The sequence below is a fragment of the Megalops cyprinoides genome, chromosome 19 (genome assembly GCF_013368585.1).
Source record: "Megalops cyprinoides isolate fMegCyp1 chromosome 19, fMegCyp1.pri, whole genome shotgun sequence".
NCBI lineage: Eukaryota > Metazoa > Chordata > Actinopteri > Elopiformes > Megalopidae > Megalops > Megalops cyprinoides.
This window is the reverse complement of record NC_050601.1, coordinates 15,798,919-15,814,499: the sequence shown is the minus strand read 5'-3', so window position 1 is coordinate 15,814,499 and position 15,581 is coordinate 15,798,919. Positions and strand designations below refer to the sequence as shown.

Sequence of the window (15,581 nt, the reverse complement as noted above, 5' to 3'; positions counted from 1 at the left end):
CGTTATGGGATATATTTCCAGGGGCAATGCATATGTGGTATGAGTCAAGTCAAGCGAGAGTTAAGCACTTTGAACTCCATGATCTCCCTGGATGCTGGGCAGCACTGAAGGGTAAAGACACCAAGAGGGTCTGCTGCTCTCACCGTGGTGAACAGCATTATTCACTACTTAATGTTTGAATATTTAGATAGTTATGAATTATGCCATTGTCCTACACTCTCACACATGCCTAATTGTTAGTGTACTGCAGTCTGTGCATAGTATGTTCTGTAAGTCAAACATTTACCAATAAATGAATAAACAACTGGCTGTCCAAAAAGCTGTCACTGTGCTTCGAATACGTGCAAAGCCTTTACTTTGACTCGATTTCTGTTCTGTAGGCCACTTTCACAGGGAAGTGAAAGGACACTATTTAATGTGTGCTGGCCTCTCTCCCTCCTTCATTAACTTCTCTCAGCCCTCTACAGAGCAAAGGACAAGTCCGCAGCTCAGTATTCATGTCTGCTCTCAAAACAAATGAAAGACCATTCACCAAACAGATGACAAAAACAGGCCATGCTACTATTTTAACTGCACGTACCATGTTGATTTCATTAATTTATGCATAGCACATTTACTTAGATCTGATACTGTGCATGTGGAGACACTGCCTGTCCTGTCCATGTCAAAAAGAGTCGGTTTGGGAGAGCACCGTGCACAGGTGAGAGCAGACATGAACATACCACCAGGTGGGTGTGCCGGTTGGTTATGGCTTACTGGTGTTTTATGGGGAGTCTGCAGCCATGTCTACTGCTTACAGCTGACCACATTCTGAATGCAAATTCTTTTGGGTTGGAGGATCCAGGGTGTGATGTGCCTCACAATTTGCATCCTCGTACGCTTCCTGCCTCCCTGTTCTTTTGATCAGACTTTTGATCAGTGGAGGGAAAGGCAGGCCAGAACTCACACCAAGAGCCTGCACTGTGGCTGCTGTATCTTCTGAGGGTTACCACCAGAGACAGACGACTTGATACCAACCAAACATTGTACATCTTAGTTTGACTGTAGTGATCAAACTAAAACAGTAAAAAAAAATCCCAATCGATCACTTCATTCGTGTACAATCAAAATGGATGCATCAGACAGACTCAACATAACGGACTTTTATTCCCATTTGGATTGCAAGCTAGCTAGAAATACTAAGTTATACACAATGACATTTTCGTTCCATTTGCAGAGCACTCCCCCCCCCCCCCACAGCGCCGCTGTCTGTCACAGTTTTCAACCCTCTAACCCTGACACTGCTTTTCCTGTCTGTGCGCTGATGATCCAGAAATGCGTCGAGGCTGAACTCAAAAGTCACAGCCCACCTATCTCCTGCTGCATCGCTCTCTTCTCGAGTTACTGGGAAAGCAGCGCAAGCAATTACCTTAATGCTGTGTTCTCTGCATTCCTTATGCAAGGTGCAGCCACCGGCAGCTGCAAAATCCTGGATGCGGACAAACATGGTGAGCGACCGTGAGCACTAGCTTTCACAGAGCACTGAAAGCAGGGGCATTTTTTTTTTAAATGGCAGCTATAATAGACAGAATATGGTCTCCAGCCACCATCCATTCAAATGAAACCCAGGCTCTGGATGCTAGCATTTGTAAACACACCGAAATCGGCTGACAAGCCGTTTTCCACAATTCTTAGAAATTGGCGAGGTAAAACATGCTTTGTGCAGATGGGAGCGTAGCAGTGCCCATCAGAGTAAACAAAGAATCTGCTGCTAAAAGAAAACACAGTTGCAGCACTGTGAAACACCTGTGAGAAACCTATCTGTTTAAACTTGCTCACACACGAGTAACTCCTCACACAGAAAAAAAAAAAAAAAAAAAAAACTGTTCAAAAGTTTGATGTTGAGGCAAAATCCATTCTAATTACTTTATATAAACAGGTCAGAAACAAAAGAATGATATTAAAAAAATAATTTTGACAGTGTCATTTAGTTAACAGATGTAGTGTTAGTGGCCCGAATTACTCAGTGCTCAGTGTGAGAACAGACATGTCTAGGGTGTGAGATAACTGTGCGTTAGCCCACAGATATAGAGTGAAAGGCACTGTATTCTCTACACCTGGCCCCTGAGTGACAGTGCAAGGGAGTCCTTCAGTGACACCAAGCCCTGTCAGTCACACAAGCTAGCCAGCTAGCGCATGAGTTACCAGCTGTGCATGTGCTCTGATTTCGCCATCAGCCAGCCTCTGTTGAGCAGCACCTCTCCAGCTCTGACAGGCAAGCAAGCAACAGACAGGAAGTCAGCTGATGAGAGGGGAAGCAAACAGGAACAGCAGAGCACTGCCAGCCTCTCTCTGTCCCGCCTCTCTGTCTGTATCCACGGCTGTCAGAGCGGATGCCCACCCTGCCGTTGTTTCCCGTAAATGCAGAAACGAAAGTGACAGTAACCGTAAGCGCCTGGGATGTGGGGTTCACTTACAGTGAGGGACCAGCCCCCGGCGACCACAGCGGGAGGGTGATGCTGCCGCAAGCGATCCAAACGAACAAACGTATGACATATGTGATAAGCTAAGCAGTGCCAAAAAATGCAGTGTGCCTTCTTGGGACATTGCGATAAGAATGCTGTTGGAGGAGTGCAATTTTTGGGTCTTTGAAAAAATCCAAAATCGTGGAAAAAAAGACAGAGAACATACTGTATCAGCTGAATATAATAACATGTCCCTGATTAGAAAAGGACCCCCCATTTTTTAACACCTTTTTTTGGTAAAAGACACCAAGGGGTTCTATGGGCTGCCATAGACTCCCATGGCAGAAAGTATAGTGAAAAATTCTAACAATTACAATAGGTGCCTTGTACCTTTGGTGTTTGGCCCCTAATTATCACAATAATATCACAATATTACAACCTAAATCACTCCTCCAGAGCTCTCATGGAAGTATGGGGGAATGTCCTGATAATGTGAATAAAGTTGCAGAAATTACCTCTATCTTCAGCGCTCTGTTAACATGTAAAAGCAGGATATTCTGAAGAAGAACACCACAAACCTGTTGAAAGAAAAAAAAGGAAAGGACATGATTCACTTTAGTGTTTTGTGGCAGAAATTCAACATGCGGCGTTTCTGAACGCAACAAAGCTGACACTGCAAGCCTAACATGCTGCATATAACATTGAAGAAACTGAGATCCAGAAAGCCCAGAAATCGTAGGCCCCTACCTTTATCTACAGCAACATTACAATTATTCAGCTATTCTACTCAAGATCCTACAGAATGTAATCACAATCATTCAAAATATGTGCAAACGTGAAGCAAAAAAGTTTGTGATCTTGTACGCTGTTAGCATTATTACTAACTATTACTACTATTGTGGGATATGACCCAAATGAACATAAATAGGCAATGAGGATATACTGACTGTATGTCATTCAGAAGAGGATGAGTAAGAGAATGATGGTCAGGGAATTTCAAAAACAGAGATTCTTTATGAAGGTCAACATGGTGTGTCACTTCCTGTTGGTTCCCTAGGCATAACAATAGAGAATAAAAGGCACCCCCATGCTCCCTTCGCGGTGACTTTGCATTCTTTCACCTTCTATTTCTCTCTCTTTCTCTCTCTCTCTCTTTCCCCCTTTCTCTCGTGCTCTCAGCCCAACAGTAAGTCAATACCACACCCTTGCGCATGTACACGCCATCAAGCTTATCAACAAACATGTGCAGGATACAGGTTTATGACTTTGGCAGCCAGCTTCCAAAAAAAGGTTATCGAAACGACAACCTTGCCAGGACCCAGTCAAGGTCCTGCACTTGCTGTCTGGAGAGCCGGGAAAAGAGGGAGGAGTCATGCAATCAAAAGAAAAGTGCATATCTAGACATCAATCACTATATCAGCAGCACAGGAGGAAGCACTTTTCAACTGTACTAAACAGCGTCTTCACCGATCAAGCATCTGATAATCAGACAGTGTAAATTAGGCCTTGTGATTCCACAAAAAAAAAGGAACTCGCAATGCTCAAAGGGGTACCACATTAGCCCACTGACTAATGGCCTGTGAACTAGCTTGGTCCAGGTTGTGCCCTCAGTGCATGGTTGATTAACAATGTGACAACCAGGAGGGCAGCAGGGTTTGCAGGTTTAATGGTAAAACTTCTGACTCTGCACACCAGAGCTCCAGGCTTAGGCACCTGCACCAAGCTAAAGACACACTGAGAGACTCAAACAGACTCTGCAGCATTTCTAGTGGAAGAGGAACTATAATATCACTTTCATTTGCACAGGTATATATGACATATCCACAACAACACCCTGCTGTTAAGGAAAGAGGCCTCATAAGCACTGCTTTTGTACACAGTAGTTAAGGTATTGCTGCACATCAAGCAGGGAGACATTTTGAAACGTTTTGAAATCTTTTTCTACAGAAATAATTAGTGCTGGAGCAAAACAGGCAATGTACCATGCTAGATGGCACTAAACCAGTTTCACTCCAGGGGTTCCAAACAACAATCCAACCACCTCACCAAACTACCACTGCTTTCAGGGGGCTGACTACTCTGATGACAGTGACTAGAGGTCAGAGGAAGAAACTGAAGCAGAACAGGTAGCCCTACGAGGGAGAGCCAGGAGTTCATACACAGCTCTCAGGGACACTGACATGGTTCACAGAGGTACAGATGGCAGCATCCGCTGGCCACCATCAACCAGTCACAGCAAAGCTAAACTGAAAGTGCATACACAGGCACCCACAGGTTTCAGTTCCCCTCCCTTGAACCCTCACTCCAAAGTCACCACTCAATATTAGGCTACTTCCAACTTCATTCTCCTCTCCAAATTTAGCACCACATATGTACACACACACACACACGCACACACACACACACACACACGTACACACACACTCCCACATTCCTGCTAATTCATTGTTCATTGTCATTAAATGGATGTGCAGCATTACCAATTGATTAGGCCAAACCATCTGAGAAATATTGGCATGTTTCCCTTCCATATAAACAAGCAACGCTTTTAGGATCTGTTTCTAATGAACATCCAGCCCTGCAATGTGGTAACGGCGTCTCATTTTACTATGCAAACTGAGGTAACTGTAACTACAACTGGTGCAGCAGACAGGATGTAATTTCACTTGTTCAACCGCTAAAACCAAGTTTAATTTAATCATTCTTCTGACATTGATGTTTTATTGAAACGCTGGGATAACATTGAGAAAATGTTGCATAAATGTTATGAGTATGAGAGATACACTATTGTGATAAGACACGGAGCTAATCATGTCACTTGCTGCAATGTCAATGTCACTTGCTGACTGCAAAGACTGGACACTAACAGACATGCTTAAGGCATTACACTGAACCTGTTTAGGAGCTTACAGATGAAAAATGCTTGTAACATGCACATTTATGATGTACACATGAAACAGATCTTGCAATGTCCCTCAGCTTACAGTCAATAATACAGTCCAACTACCTGAGACAGATTTACAGTGATATACTGTGCCTAGTCCTAAAAACTACAATGGTATCTGCCCAGTGAAGGGAATATGAGTCCCATTGTTTTTCATAAATTTGCTAACTTTGATCTAAGCATGCAATCATTCAAATTTTTTGTGCCCCTCCAGCAAATAGGAAAACATCTGTGGGACCGCAGATGGACTGTCTGTTTGAATTTAATGAGCACCAGAATAATTTGTTCAGCCTGGCATTCAATAACAACTATTAATATATAACAGATGGTTTCTCGCACACACTAGTTTGTGAAATGTGTTCTGGAGCTAGCTGTTTCCAGGATGTCACCAGCCTCAATGCACTTTGTACCTTTTCGCATTCAGCTATGTATGGGCACTTCAACAGGAAGGCCCATTTTCAGGTCTAGCTGTATGCAGATCAATAGAGGGGAGTTGTTGTGAGTGTCCAACAATTTAAAATGCATACACCCCCATGGAACAGGGGCAGGGTGTGGTGACACAGGTCTGGTCTGTCAATTGTTCCAAAATTAGCTTGCCCACAAATTAGTCTGGTCTATTATGGGCAAGAACACTGGTCCATGTGTACCAGATGATGATTCCATAAAAGAGTGCCCACACCTGCATGTATCTGTCACCATCTCTACACCACTGCCATAAAGTAATGAACAGGCAGTCCCATTGCAGGAAATGGCCACACCTTAACCCACTAGAAACATCTCTGGTGCCAAAGACAATGACTCAAAGGGAAGAGAGGGGCCATATTTCATCATGAACATCTTGACTACCAATCTGCGGCTTGGCAATCCAGTTGAAAGAGCAGAATGCAGAGTCCAGTTTTTCAGTGGTTCAGTAGAAGAAATTACACATCCAAATCTCTTATTACAGTCAGCACATTTTGTAAAACCACAGCACATCAGTATTTGTAAAAGCTGACCCAGAATGTTTCTTCATCCCCTTTGGCTGAAGCTGGTGTGTGAGAGCAGATGCCAGACCTTGCCTTGTCCTTTTTGGTTATAGTCCATACTTCCATATTCTTTCCTCTGAAAGCTCTGCATCTGGTTTCTTTCAGGTAGAGTAACAGCATGTTTTGAATTTACACCGAAGAGATCAAACTAGTTTATAAAAAAATGCTCCTGAGTGGCTCAGATAGTAAAAGTGCTTGTTTCAACAAGCCCGGGTTCAAAATCAGCCATGCCATTTGCTGACAATGACCAGGACCCCACACTGGGAAGAGGAGCCGGTAGGTCAGTCAGGGCACCCTCGTTGCTCCACTCTCGACACCCTGCGACTCATGGGGGGGGGGGACTATGAGTTACTCAGATAGTAATGGGAAGATTATACACAGACAACTGCTGGTGCACTATGGGACTTGCAGTACGAAAAAGAGCTATAGGCGTGTGTGTATCTCGGAAGTTTGCCTGCCCTTCGCCCTGCACTCTGAGGTAGATTAAGTGGTTGCTGTTTTGGTGGTGATGAGCTTAAACTACTGGTAACTACTATAGGTTGAGTGAAATGGTATGAATTTTTTTTTTTTTTTTAAATCTTAGAAAAGAAAGTTCTCTCTCTCGCTATTTCTCTCTCTCACACTCACACTCACACACACACACAAATTGTGTGAGAAAATTTCTGAAATTGTGGCCATATCGAAGGACAACTCACCACTGCACTGCACACTAGCAGACAAGGACGAAGGTGGAGGCATTAAACAGTACAAGTCACAGGAGGTTCGCTGTTGCAGCAGTAAGGCTTCACTGCTACCAAGGGGAAAATAAACAGTGTGACACCTACCTGGCAAGAGTGCCATGCACAAAAGCACGCTGAGCAACAGATTAAGGTTAATGTGTTGATGGAGCACAGGGGACTTTTCCAGCTGAAAGACAACACAAACACAAGGGGGAAGCCCATGCGCTCGGTCTCATTTCAATATCTAATAATAGCCAGCAGACAGACTGAGGAGGCCCTGTTGCTCTTCTCTGCACAAGAACTTTGTGACCCTCTAGAATCACTCATGACATGGGAGATGGGTCAAGTGCCTAAAATCACTTCAAATGCAAAATGCATGTGGCAGTGTCCTTTCTGAGCTCTACCAGGTTCTGCGTGAAGCATGACAAACACAGCAGGAATGGGAAAAGTCCCAGTGAGTCAAAAGGGGAGGATGGCTGGGAAAATAACGGTTAAACCTGAGAGGCCTCATACAAACAATGACTAAAGTCACCTTCATGCACAACATATGATGTACAACCAGAAACGCCAATATTTGTTTCTTCCCTTGGGCCTGACAAAGGCTTCAGCTTACATAAAACGGAACATTTATTTTCCCCCGCTTGTGCCAGATTCAGGCACCGACGTGGGGGCCAGCCAGGTCGCAGAAAATATTTCAAAACATGGTTTTGAATCTTGCAGTTTATGCTAACATGCTCGTCTGTGACTGACTAAACAAGTTCCTGAGACCAGAGCAGTTTGTAGCTGCTGCCTGACACTTCAATAGGGGGTTACCAAAGGTCAAGCATCACAGTTCAGAGCCAAGGAACTGTGCTCCTACATACTGTATGCAAGATAATCTTCAGCTCATCCTCCAGCTGACCAAACACTAAGGGCAGAGCGCTATAAGTGTGTATGGATCTGTTGTCATACGTTCAGAATGAAATGGCCATCTCAGGGGTCCTCATAAATTCTGCCTTTGAAGCAAAAATATTCCACATGACTCTCACCTTTCCAACACACATTTCCAGCCTCATTCAACCAATGTGTTATTTTCAGTAGAAGGTCTGTGTTTGCTACAGAACATGTTTGCCAATCGATGTCTCTGGAAAAGGGCCTCTTCTTCCCTCAGTTTCATGTTAGCTCCAGTATTCAGATTCTGAGCGCAAACTCGGGAGGCCATTGAAATTCTCATGGCATATGTGAAAGCTTCTTTAGAAGTAAGGGCCCCTGGCGGCATTTACCTCTGTGACAGGGCTCCTCTTGTTTGAGTCAGTGCGCTCTGATCTCAGATCAGCAGATGAAGGCACAGACATCTCAAAACACTGCTTGGCAAAGCGCGCCCTGAATGGTTTTACTCTGATTGCAGCTTTTCCACTAGGACTGCTTCCAACATTTTCAATTACCTCCAGTGTTTTCCTACTTGTGGTATATTTTACTAAGAAAACCCTGGAATTTGTCTGGGAAGTGATGACTTCCAGGAGCTGATGTTGCTTGACAGAGGTTGAAAGGAACCTATGAAAATGTGCAACTGCACTGGATCAAGTCTTATTTTTTCTTATATTACAAATGCATGTTTCAGAATGTTCCTCCTCAGAATAATCCCCTAAACGGTGATTGCATTTCCTGCTGATAAATGCCCTGTTTACACACTGATGACATGCTGCGGTCAACCACCCACCTCTCTTCCCTTCAGTCTGCTCTTTAATGCGATCTGGATTAAAAAAAATCTGACTTCACGCATTTTTCCCCAAAAAAGGGTAAATTGCAGAATAAATCTCAGCTGGCCTTCATCCAGTATACCTACAGAAACGATTGAGGTTTGGGGGGGGGGGGGGGGGATTTGCAAACAGAGCCATTGTAACTGTTTAGCAAACAAGGGAGTACGCTGCACAGTGCAACAAGCAGAGATGCACTTGCAAGGCTCCCACCTTCGGTTCTAATTAGGACAAAGAGTGATACAGCCTGGTATCAGATGTCCGGCTAGCTGTACTGCAGTCTTACAGCAGTGCTGACCTCCACCCAGCCACTTCACACGCTCAGTGTAAGGCAGGTGATCCCTGCCAACACTAGCGTGTGTGTTTGTGCATTATCACCCCAGCCTTCAGCTAGACTATAAATAGCATCTAATGTAACAGCTTACAGAGTGAAAAACGAATTGCCTAACCTATATCTGGAGCATCCACAGAGCCACCGTTAGTGTTTTGTCATTGGGCAGGCCAAAGCGTACGCCAAGTCCAAATGGCACCCGTTCAAACAGACTCATCAATACCATCGACAGCTGGTAAAAGTAATAGGGAAAATCAGCTCATGGACACAGCATCATTACTTGAACCTTAAGAGCGATGCTGTTGCGCACATTTTAAAAGCAAGCGGCCTGTAGCACCCTCAGCAGGATTCAGACCTCCACGGTGATGAGTCACGGGGACACAATCGGCACAACTGGTCAATACGACCTGTAGCTTTGAAAGGTCAACTATTACACTGCACTATGCAGCACTTCAGAAATCGCTGGCATATGTTTTACATTAGAACATTACATTATTGGCATTTAGCAGACGCTCCTATCCAGAGCGACTTACATTGGTTACAGTAAATATCCAGTTATACAGCTGGATATTTACTGAAGCAATTGTGGCTGTACTACCTTGCCCAAGGATACAGCAGCAGTGCCCCAGTGGGGAATCGAACCAGCAACTTTTTGACCATGAGTCCTGCTCCTTAACCACTGTACTATTCTGCCGCCCCTGCTTGTATTAACCATAAGCGAGGCCGCACAGGCCCTTACTCCGGGGCAGAGGGAATCACTTCCAGACCACTGCGGCCAGCCGAAAGCACACAACACAGCCCACACTGTATGGGGAGACCGGACTGTGGTTCCAGCCAGCTATTACAGATCTCAAAACTAACTGCAAGACCTTGGATTCTGAAGACATTACACCGTTTTAGTTCCAAATAACAACACAAGCCATGAACAAAGCGTCCAAGAAGGAGGGGCTTGTGGAATGGGTCAGGAGACAAGGTTCTTAAAGGAGGTCTCTGTGCCCACTACCCCCGAGGTTACTTTACAGCAATGTCTGAAATAACTGCCACCGTACCTATAGCCTTCTATTCTTATACCGCATAAAGATCATCTGTGCACAGGATCACGGGACACACCACCGGCATGGGTTTATGTTTGTGTGTACACGTCAGGTTTTTTCTGGGAATGAATTGTTTTCTTTGCTGCCGTACTGACTTGCCTTGTACTTGTGTTTTTTTTTTTTTGCAAAAAGACACAGCAGGGTGGCACATTCCACAGTGATACAGGAATTAAAATACCGCCAAACTGCTATTCATATCTGTCAGATCACTCGAGGTGCTATTTGGACATTTAAAAAGACAATCACTTCACTCTCATCTTGCAAAAAGATAAGGACAGCTTAATTTAAAGCAAAAAAAGGCTAATCACATGAAATGAACAGGAAAGAGAAAACAGCACTAACCAATCCCCTTTTGGTAAATACAGCCACTGGCTAAACCCTTGAGTCTTGCACATTGATCTGACTGTTCTCTGACTGCTCTGGGCCTTCAATGCTCATATGATGACTTTGCTGAGGTTCTCTCATTCTGTTACATTCTGTGATACTAAAGCTCAGTATGAAATTTCACAGTGAATTTCGAGCCCTGGGATACGTTCAATTGGCATGCACTGATGACAACGGTATGTAATTAAAAGCCGTGCATTTGATTATGACATAGCTAAATCTGAGCTTCCTGAATTTCTTTAACCTACAACCAAATAAATGTTTGCCAATTGGCCAAGTCCGTTATCTAGCTTGAGGAAAGACCGACTATAACTATAGACTTTAACTTGGTAGATCAGCTTGGTAGGTTTTAACTTGCTTGCTGCAAAAAATGGTATATGCGTAAAAACCTTTGGTCCTGTTTTGACTGTACATCCATGACACTCTCCCAAGATGGGCCAATGAAGCATCTGATGTCAATTTCAAAGGAAAATACATACAACAAGTTGTAAATTTTTAAACAAAACCTTGTAAATTCAAATGCCAAGTTGTGTAACAGAAGTAGTGCCAGCAATGTCAGTAATCCTTAGTTTGCCCTTTGGGTACAATCTACCTTCAGTAACTATTTTATGCAGTTACAATTTTACTTGATTACAGTGAACTGAAAGCAGTTTCCAGTAAGTCAGACAATAATAAAGGGAATACATGAAACAGCTGCCTAGTTTCACCACATCGTTGTCCATTTAAACCTGTGAAGAGATCCACTCTTAGACCCTGTGATGCAGTTTAATGCCATAGCCTTCATCATCCAGGTGCTGACATTTTCACTGAGTTTGCTGTTTAGTTTTCCCAAGTTACAAAATATCAAGTTGAAATTTTTCTCACATATGTAAATATCACAGTTGTGCCAGTTATGTGAAAGCAGATCCCAGTGAGGCAGGTGTGTGCAGAGGAACAGTGGGACAGAGGGAGAGAGAGGAAAGTCAGATGTCCTCTGATGACCTGGCTCCTGCTGTCCTTGCGCTGTTAACACTTTCTGTAGTTTGTATTCATTTCACACTGGTCCCTGAGGTATTCGCAAAGCTTGTGAATTTTAAAATGTACATATTTTGACAATCTGTGGTTTGCCCTCTTGCACTGCGATGGAAATGAATCATTCCACTTTAGCAGCAAAACAGCAGGCATGCAGTCAGGGCAAGAAAGTGAGCACCAGTTTCTACAGTAACACCGTTACAGACTTAATGAGGATAAATTATGGTTACTACACGAATCCATATTGTATAAATACATATATAGCAATTTCACAAAACATGGCACGTCAAAAGTTATATTATTTAGTAACTGCTTAGCAGACACACTTATACAGAGTGAATTACAATTACAAATGTTTAACAGTCAATTCTGGATAAGTACCTTGTTGTGCCCAAGGGTACAATAGCAGTGCCCCACCGAGGAATTTTGGACGTTTGGGTTCCAAATCCTGCTCTTTGCCACTATAGACACACTGCTGCACATTGTTAAGGTTAACATTACATGAGAAAACAGATCTGATACACCACATTTTTTGCACATAAAACAAAATCTAAAATCAAATGAGGTGGAGTGGGTGAGAGGGGGCTCTTCTACCTCCCACTTCCTACACCTTGCCTGTGTCTACAGACACCTCTGCCCAGGCACCAGTGTCAGAGGGCTTTGAGACACTGTTCACACTGTGCCGGGTACCAGCGCCACATCATGAAGCTCCTTACCCTGTTACCTGGTGGCTCTGGAGAGACTAGGGTGAACAGAGCTGTTCAGGGAGGTTTACTCTGGCCTGAACACAAGTTCACAGTGCCTGCTTTGGGGCTCTATGTGCCATTTGAGTGGAGGGAGCTGGGTCTGCAGCGCCAAAACAGAATAAACGCAGGGTTACGCTGTCATACTTTTCCCTGCATCAGCATCTTCTTCATAATAAGTGATCTCCATTACCTGCCAGTAGCCAAATATAATAACTAAATTGAAAATGCTACTAAAGATGTTGTCATCATCTGGGATACTTTTGTTGTGCACCCCTGACCCACCGGGTAATGGATGGAAGTGAAAAAAAGCATTATTGATTATCAGCAACTTCAGGAAATTTCTAACAAAATACATAATTCTGTAAGGAGGACTCCACTACTGTCCAAATTACTGAATTTAATGGAACAGGCCTCATAAAAAAATAAAAAAACACATTACTATTTAAGAGCGTGTGTAAAAGTGTGCTTTGGTCAGGGAGATGGAGGGGAAGGAGAGAGGGTCACTTAAGGGCACTTCACCCTGCAAGGGCTGCACTAGTGGAGAGGAAGTGCGGCAATGAATTTAGTTCTTTGCAATCCCTGATGGCACTGGATTGAATCCAAAAAACTCATTAAATGTTGAAAAAATTCATGTCTTTGTATTTTAGACCAATCTCTGAACAAACAGACACAGCACGGCTACGATCACAACGGGAATCTGACCTCATGCCACCGGCTCAGCTGGGGAAAAACAGGAGTGGAAAGTCACGAGGGCTGTGTAATTGGACACAGAGCCTCATGAAGAACGTGTAATGCAATTAGGGGAACAATTACCGACACTGCTCTCAGAAAAACAACAAAGATGCCATGGTGGGGAGAGAAACGCTGTGAGGTCCTGTAGTCCTCCACTGTCACTCCTGTAGAGTCGTTCAAAGAAGTTTACCTTATATCTAACAAGCTTTTCTTTTTTACTGGAACCTGCAGTTTGCTTGAAGTTGTCAGGACTAGGATTGTCAGGTCAAGTCATTGTAAAAACACCATAAAACAGGATATTGTGTAGCTGGATGGACCCTGGATCTACACCACATCTACAGCCTTTACCATGCTGCTTCACAAATACAAGTGCCGTGACCCGTCAAACCACTTTCCCTGGGTTTCACAGAACAACTTTAAGAGACCTTTAAAAAGGGAGAGGAAGTGGCCACCATGCTCCAATGCTTCTGTCTTAAAAGTCATGGCTGATCAGAAAGTGTGGAGCCTGGTGTACTCCTCCCAGTCATGACCGATCAGAAAGTGTGGAGCCTGGTGTACTCCTCCCAGTCATGACCGATCAGAAAGTGTGGAGCCTGGTGTAATCCTCCCAGCTCAGAGATTTCCACCAGTTCTGATAAGAATGCCTTCCTTTCTCAGGGCCTTTCTGGACTCTTAATGGCCCGAAATGGACTTTATTCCTGGATGATAAATGTCCCGCGGTTCTTCAGAGTGAAGAAAATGCTGTCCCATTCACTCAGCGAGACAGCGTGCACCGTGTGAATCAAAAGTGGAATAGCACTCCCCATCCCTCCATTCTGTTCAACCCAGAGAATATAATAATAATAATAACATTGATACTCACTGAAATTAATGCCACTCGTACTGGGATAATAATGCAATCAGGTCCACAGCAGTTGAAGCTGCAGCTTTCTGTAGTAGTTTAATCAAAGACTTGAATAGACTTCAGGTTTTCATTCACATAACATACATAGAATTTAAGCGTGTGTATGTGTGTGTGGGTTTGAGGGAGAGAAACACCTCTTTTCCTGCACCATTTTCTGCTGTTGCTGACGGCTTCCACTTCCTTCCACCTGTGCTCCTTTCCCTCATGTATAGTGTCTTGTCTGCCTCTCAGCCTCCCCCTCCCTCCCTGTGATCAGCTAATTGCATTCACAGCAAAGCCTCTGGCTACGGGTCTTGGGCTTTAAAGCACAGCAGGAGCTGAGTGTCCGTGATTTCTTCTGCGCAGCCGCCATTATGGCACATCCTACTATGTCCCAACGTGGGCACAGATCTCCCACTGAGGCACAGAGGGGAACGTCTGCCAATGATAGCCTGTTGAGACACAGGGATATTGGTATTGCAGGATGATAGCAGCAGGACTGCAATACCAATGCCTTCATGAGGCCACTGCCCCGGAGTCTTTGAGAGGCTTCTGAAATAGAAAAAGGCCTTCATGTTGCATTCATCTGATTGATAGGATAAAACAGGCCTTTAGCTGACAGTCAAACTGTAGCTGGCACAACAGCGGTGTGACGTACGGCAGTATAATTAGTCTAAGTTGGTATAATTAGTCTATATAATTAGTTTAGATGGCTAACATTCAAAACTGGAAATACAGTGGTCCCCCCTTATCCGCGGTTTCACTTTCCATGGCTTCAGTTACCCGCGGTCAACCGCAGTGTGAAAATATTAAATGGAAAATTCCAGAAATAAACAATTCATAAGTTTTAAATTGCGCAACGTTCTGAGTAGCGTGATGAAATCTCATGCCGTCCCACCCAGGACTTGAATCATCCTTTTTTCCAGTGTATCCACACTGTATCCCCTACCTGCCCGTTAGTCAATTAGTAGCCATCTCGGTTATCAGATCGACTGTTGCGGTATCGCAGTGCTTCTGTTTTATTACAGTATATTGTTATAATTGTTCTATATTATTAGTTATTGTTGTTAATCTCTTATTGTGCTTCATTTATAAATTAAACTTTATCATAGGTATATATATATATATATATATATATATATATATATGGGCTCAGTACTATCTGCGGTTTCAGGCATCCGCTGGGGGTCTTGAAACATATCCCTCACGGATAAGGGGGGACTACTGTATCCATAATGGATGGTTTTCATACATTATCAAAGTGCTATGTTGCCATTCCTTTGACTGTTTACTACAGAACTTGCCATTAAGTCATTGCATCAAAAGGTCAAGCTGCTTTGGGTCAAAATGCTCTTCCCAAGCAAAGATAGAGCAACTGTTGCATTATTTATCTTACAGCTGATTGCATATATTGATTCAATCAGTGACTTTCAGTGAGAATTCTCTTTAATGCCTAATTGTTGGTGCTGGAGCAGCTATTGCCAAAAAAAGTGTTGTAGCTAATGGTTAGAATACCACTGGGTCAGATCCCA

General features: G+C 43.7%; 1 protein-coding gene across 2 annotated transcripts in view; it reads right to left on the bottom strand.

Moving 5' to 3' along the window:
* The window catches only part of LOC118794209 (signal transducer and activator of transcription 5B-like), a 64,212-nt gene that overhangs the window by 20,379 nt on the left and 28,252 nt on the right, over positions 1-15,581 (bottom strand). For both annotated transcript variants that reach the window (XM_036552414.1, XM_036552413.1), the window contains exon 2: positions 2,960-3,022. The gene's annotated coding sequence lies outside the window, so the exon portion shown is untranslated. The remainder of the gene's footprint in view (positions 1-2,959; positions 3,023-15,581) is intronic.